The sequence below is a fragment of the Festucalex cinctus genome, chromosome 15, assembly GCF_051991245.1.
Source record: "Festucalex cinctus isolate MCC-2025b chromosome 15, RoL_Fcin_1.0, whole genome shotgun sequence".
NCBI classification, from domain to species: domain Eukaryota; kingdom Metazoa; phylum Chordata; class Actinopteri; order Syngnathiformes; family Syngnathidae; genus Festucalex; species Festucalex cinctus.
The window spans coordinates 11,732,660-11,738,602 of NC_135425.1; positions in this window are offsets into that span (position 1 = coordinate 11,732,660).

The following is a 5,943-nucleotide window of genomic DNA, read 5'->3' on the forward strand; positions in this document are numbered from 1 at the left end:
GCTGCTTTATGCTGTAGTGTATCTGTGTGTGTTTTTATACTGTATATTCACACATTAAAAAAAAATGTATTATACTTTTACACGTCAATAATGTGTATGGAAATGTTGACGTTTTGTACATATTAAATTAGACTAATATGCCTACTGTAGATGCTGTGTAATGGACAACTGGATGTTGTCATTTATGTGTTGAATATTTTTGTTTACTTAAAGCTTACTGCATATATTGAAATGTTTCTTTAAAAAAAAACAAAAAAATATGTATTAATGTGTAGAATGTGACAGATCCCAGTTGAAAATGACAACAGACTCATATGAAATATATTTGCACTCTTAACATTTCATGTAGTTCATTTCTCTATTTTAGTTCATGTAACATATTTTTTATTTTATATATTTCAATAAAATCATCCACTGAAAAATAATATTTTATATAAAAGAAAACAATATTTACATTTTGTATACATCAATAATTGTGTAGCTTGTATATTGAGGTGTAATATTATGACTCTAATTTAGCAATATCTACAATTCAAGTTCCACTCCGTGAAAAGGTGTAAATGATGTTACACGCAGCTGTTTGCAACTATTTCTCATTTTTGGGCACCTGGTGAGTCTGAGACTGAAAATGGCTGCCGTCAAAAGCACAACACACGGAACAGGACTCACCATGCAGCACCCAAACCACTGCAGGAGGAGGAGGAAGATGAGTTTACAGGCGGACAGATGGCTCCCCCATCCCCAAAAAAATGCTCGGTCATTGAGGGAGCGAAGGATCGAGAGGTAGAGATTGAACGGAGGGAGGATGACACTGGTTTTATGGGGAGAAAAGAGGGGAGAGAGAGAGAGAGTCAGTGGGACAGATGCGAGGCAAAGCCGAGCGGGGTTTGTCACTAACGCTATAGATTAGCATGTGGTCTCCAGCACAAAGCTGCAGATCAATACCGCTGCTCAGTACACAGCAGATGGCCCGGGACAGAGAGACACGGACACAGAAAAAGAGAGAGAGAGAGAGAGAGAGAGAGAGAGAGAGAGAGAGAGAGAGAGAGAGAGAGAGAGAGAGAGAGAGAGAGAGAGAGAGAGAGAGAGAGAGAGAGAGAGAGAGGTGGATAAAATGTCTGATCGTTCTGTAGTTTTGTTCCCATTTTACAAGATGCCAAACTCACCAAAACGCACACAACCTTTGTCTTCATTATTATTATTATTATTATTATTATTATTATTATTATTATTATTATTATTATTAGTAGTAGTAGTAGTAGTAGTAGTAGTAGTAGTAGTAGTTTTTAACATACTAGTCAGTGTTAAGTAGTGTGGATTCGATTCAGGTTGATTCAGGTGGTTATCAATCAAAAGGCTTAATTAAGTCTATAATTGTGTACCAAACCCTTTACAGTCGCAATGTTACCCAGATGTCGTGTTTTTTCCTGCATCTGCGGTTGAGCAACATGACTCCAAAGAGTGTAAATAAACAGGCTATTGATTATCTCAACAGTCAGCCAGTTAATCTGCCTTTGTGTCTGCAAGTAGCAACAAAGTGACCAAACATTGACTTCCATATCAAGTGACTCCAGTAGTATCGGTCCATATTTGCTAACTTAAAAATAACACTCCTCACTAAAGCAAGGCAGCAGAGCCATGCGATAACCCGCAGACCACCAAGAAGAAACGGAAATAATAGAAAAGTAATGATTGAGGGGAAAAAAAGTGACATTTTTTAAAACACGGAGTATTACACCAGGGGGGTTTATGTTCCACAGTATATTGAGACATTGTCCAGGTTGTTTTACAACAGATGCATTCACTTGCGGCAAGGAATAGACAAAAATAAACAGACACTTTCTTAGTATCATTTTACGCATCTGACTTACTGTACTTCAAATTATTAAAACGTACGTTGTTATAAAATGTATTGAACTTCTGAAAACAATGTATTTTCTCAATCTGCTGTCCTATATTTGAATTACAATTCAACTATTCAACTGTGCGAAAGCTACTGTAACCAAATGGATGACTTCATGTGACAATAAAAAAAAAAAAAACAGACTTGCTTCTCTTGCTGTGATGTGTCATGTGATTTAGTTCCACACACGCCGAATATCTCCATACTGTGTATATAGTCTTATGTGTATGTAAAAAAAAAATCACTACAAAATGTTTTCATGAGGATTTAATAAATTAGCTAGTAGAAAATAGTTTGGAAAGCATAGACTATAGTTTTTTATATACAAGATGAGCCGGAGCCCCAAAGTAACAATATATGCATGCATCTATTTACTGTTTGTCAGATTTGTATATTGCAATACAATTGAAGCATTTCTTATTAATTCTCGCTATCACCGAACAGTATTCAAAGAAACAATAATGAGTGTACTGTGTGTAGTTAGCATGCTAATTCCTAGTTCATACTTTACAAAGGACGACAAAAGACAACGAGATTGCACTGTTTGTTTATTATGGGTAGTGGAGAATGTGTTCTATCGAAATACAAAAATTTTGACACCGCATTGTGTTTCTTGTTCATGGAGAATGAAGCCTCTCCCAAACATTGACTGCAAATTGATTGTGTTCACTTTAATAAGGGAATAGTTGTTGCTTTGTTAATTCAAATGGACAATTAAGGAGTTATATTTAACACTGTGTGCTTGTCGGGATTGGTGTTAAAGTAACTCTTTCCTCAGTGTTAAAATTTCAGAGTAAAAATTAACTAAAAACTGAGTAAAAGATTAACAAGTCTGGAAAGAGTAAACATGACTCCCAGCTGTGTTGATTATTTATGTGACTGTGTGATCCAAACAATCTTTCCTCATCTGCCTCTTCTTCCTCCCCAAACATCTGCTCCTCCTCATCTCCTCATCCTTGAGCCCTCTACATGTCCACCTTATAGTCCCCCCTTGCATCCTAACTCCACCCACTTTGCAGCTTTTGGCTTATATCTACACGGAGCCTTCTTCCTCTTCAATTTCTGCCCACTTTGTAATCAGCCACCGTCCCCATACCGGTCCTTACATTTTGAATGAACGCCAAAGATTGCACCCGTCTTTGGTCCGCAAGCGAGACAAAACTTTTGAAGAGGAAATAGACAGGTTGTCCCTCAGCGGACCCCCTGCCTGTCCCACTGACAGCTGATCAAAAGAAGAAAATGGGTCAGGCTTCTGTTCCTCTGCCCTTAATTACACAACAGTCTTTAAACAAAGCAACATCTGCCCAACTACCCAGCTTGCTCCTCCTCCATCTTGTCTTTTTTTTTTCAGTCTCCCCATCATCCTTCTTATCTTCCAAGCTCGGCACATTTTATAGGGGTAATTTTTTACAATGACAATTTCCAGGAAGATGGACTGAAAGAGCAACAAAAATTGGTGGAGATTATAGATAGGGTTCACCACCAAATGGATACAGTGCATCCAATTAAACCATTTGTTGTCAGTGTTGAGATGAGCAGTGTGTTCAGCGGTAATTGCATGCGTAATTGCATAGTTAGAGTGAATGTGAGCCATCAAGTTATTTTTTTTTCTTGAGCCACAACAGGTTATCATCATATTATTTGTTGTTTTCCACCCTAATGGTCGACATTATTTTATCTTATTAGTTTTAGTGACTCGCATTGATCATCTGTTGAACTCTGTGGGCGATGCTTTGCATGGAAAGCTTTAGTTTGGGGGGCATCTTAATCTCACATGCCAGATGGATTGTTTCTCAAAGCCATCTTGGAATGAAACTGTTTGCAAAAGGTAGCACTTCACTAAAAATAAAAATGTTGTTTTAAGTTTTTTTTTCCCACTGAAACATGTCACAATCTTGATCACTGCACATGTTCTGAAGGCAAATATGGAAATATACTAATTTGTGTGCTAAGAAAACCTCACTGATAGTAATTTCATGCTATTCTTAGCTGACGGCTGAATGACAGAAGGGGAGCTGGGGCCACAGTTCTTTCGCTCTCATTTGTCCTTGGAAGTGTAATGAATTGTGCAGTAAACAGGCTACAGGCCATAATGCTCTTTCATTGCAGCTCCCACACATCCATCCACCCCGAGACTGTCAATAACATCCCCGTGCTCACCATTTACACGGCAGCAGTTTGCACTTAACACCGCCAGTGTGTTAACTGCTCAAAACATCCGACTCAAAGTACTTCATCTTCATCGCGGATTACGTTTACATCTGCATTTCATCAACTTACTGTTCTGTCAGTTGCTCAAATACGACAACTTTGATTTGATTTAACCGTTTGTGTTTTAAGATATCGCATGAAAAAGCACAAAGGGAATGTGACAGCTTTTAAAGCCGATCGGTTCGAGGCTGGTTTTATCACTTGCTTCTTCCTGCCACCTTTATCTTAACAATCAGAGGCACAGGGTGATGAGGTAAGAGCTGAGATGAGATCAAATTTTAATGATCCCTGTGGGCAAATTGTTCCCTGGCAGCTGCAGCAACAACCGAGACAAACAGCACCCTTCAGCCTATTACAAAAAACCTTGCACATTTTTGTGTGCGTGTTTGTCTGTGTGTGTGATCCTGCCAGAGCTTTGTTAGCTCTATACTTTACAGTATCACTATATGGTGCATGTATTTCCTGAAATTCCTCAACTGCAGGTAATTCTTTTTTGCACAACTTTCCCTATAGCTTTATTTTAAATAGATTATCCACAACAAATTTTCCATATAGGCTACATACTATACACTAATCTTAGTCGTACACATTGTGATAGAGAAAGAGCTGTATTAAAATGTCTGCCTTTGCAAAGTCAATAAGTTCTGACTGACGCTGTCACTAAGGTAGCCTATTTACCGGTATGTTTATTATTAATGGCTGTAGTTTGCAGTCTTGCTTACTGTAAATGAGGTGAAAGGTGTTTTAAGCTAATGAATACGTGCTGAATACAAATATTCGAAACTCCCATGTTGCAATGCAGTTCCTCGCCTTGTAATTGATCATATATTGTTTCAGTGCAAACTTTTTCATTTGAAATCGCATACAGAACAAAGGAATGATACAAGGGCCGCTTTGACATTTTTTGACTTTGTTAAATGCACTAAAATCAATCAAGCAAACAATTATATGTTGGGGGTTTTTACAATTAAATTGAAAAGCTGCTAGATAATAGATTTTTGTTTTAGGCAAATAGTTGAGGATTTTCAAGATTATGGGGTGGCATCAGCCCTGCATCCAACTGGACTAGAGCAACCTCTGCACTGAACAGTGACAAAATCCTATCTCCACATTCAGAACCCAAACAAGGTAGCCATTTTCAAAACAGTTACTTGATGAATATTACTGTTCATAAATTGGACCCTGGCAGAGAGAAGAAAATTGAAGAAACAATGCTTCTAAAATTGAATTTAAGTCATATAGTTTGCAGGTAACTAAGCTCTAACCAATTTATTATTAGTAGTAGTGGCACCTACTTTTTATTCGACACCCTACCTTCTCACTCTTCTCCGTTTGTTTGTTTGTTTGTTTGTTTGTTTGTTTGTTTGTTTGTTTGTTTTTAACTAGCCTTGTTGAGCATGTTAAATTTCATTTTTGTCTTGGGCCGCTTAAAGATGGACGACTGGCCGCAAATGGTACCCGGGCCATAGTTTGGACACACCTGGTTTAAGTGTAGTTTATTAGCATGCTGAATGCTAGCTGGATAAGAACAATCATGAATGGTGGACTCATGATACACTAATGTGGATAAGCATACAATTTAAATAGAATTTAAATATTTAATGTGTGAATGTGAATAACAAAATGTGCTTAGTTTCCATATATTTCATTTTTACTATTTAAAGGGTGACGTTGGTTATCATCACTGATTACAACAATGCGTCGACTGGTGATGTTGCTCGTCCCGCCCACTACGTCCCAGAGCGTACCCTGATTGGTTAAACGCCCAATCAGTCAAAGAGGGTGCCGCCCCATTTACTCGCTCGCTCTTTTCCACCCCTCCCTTCGGC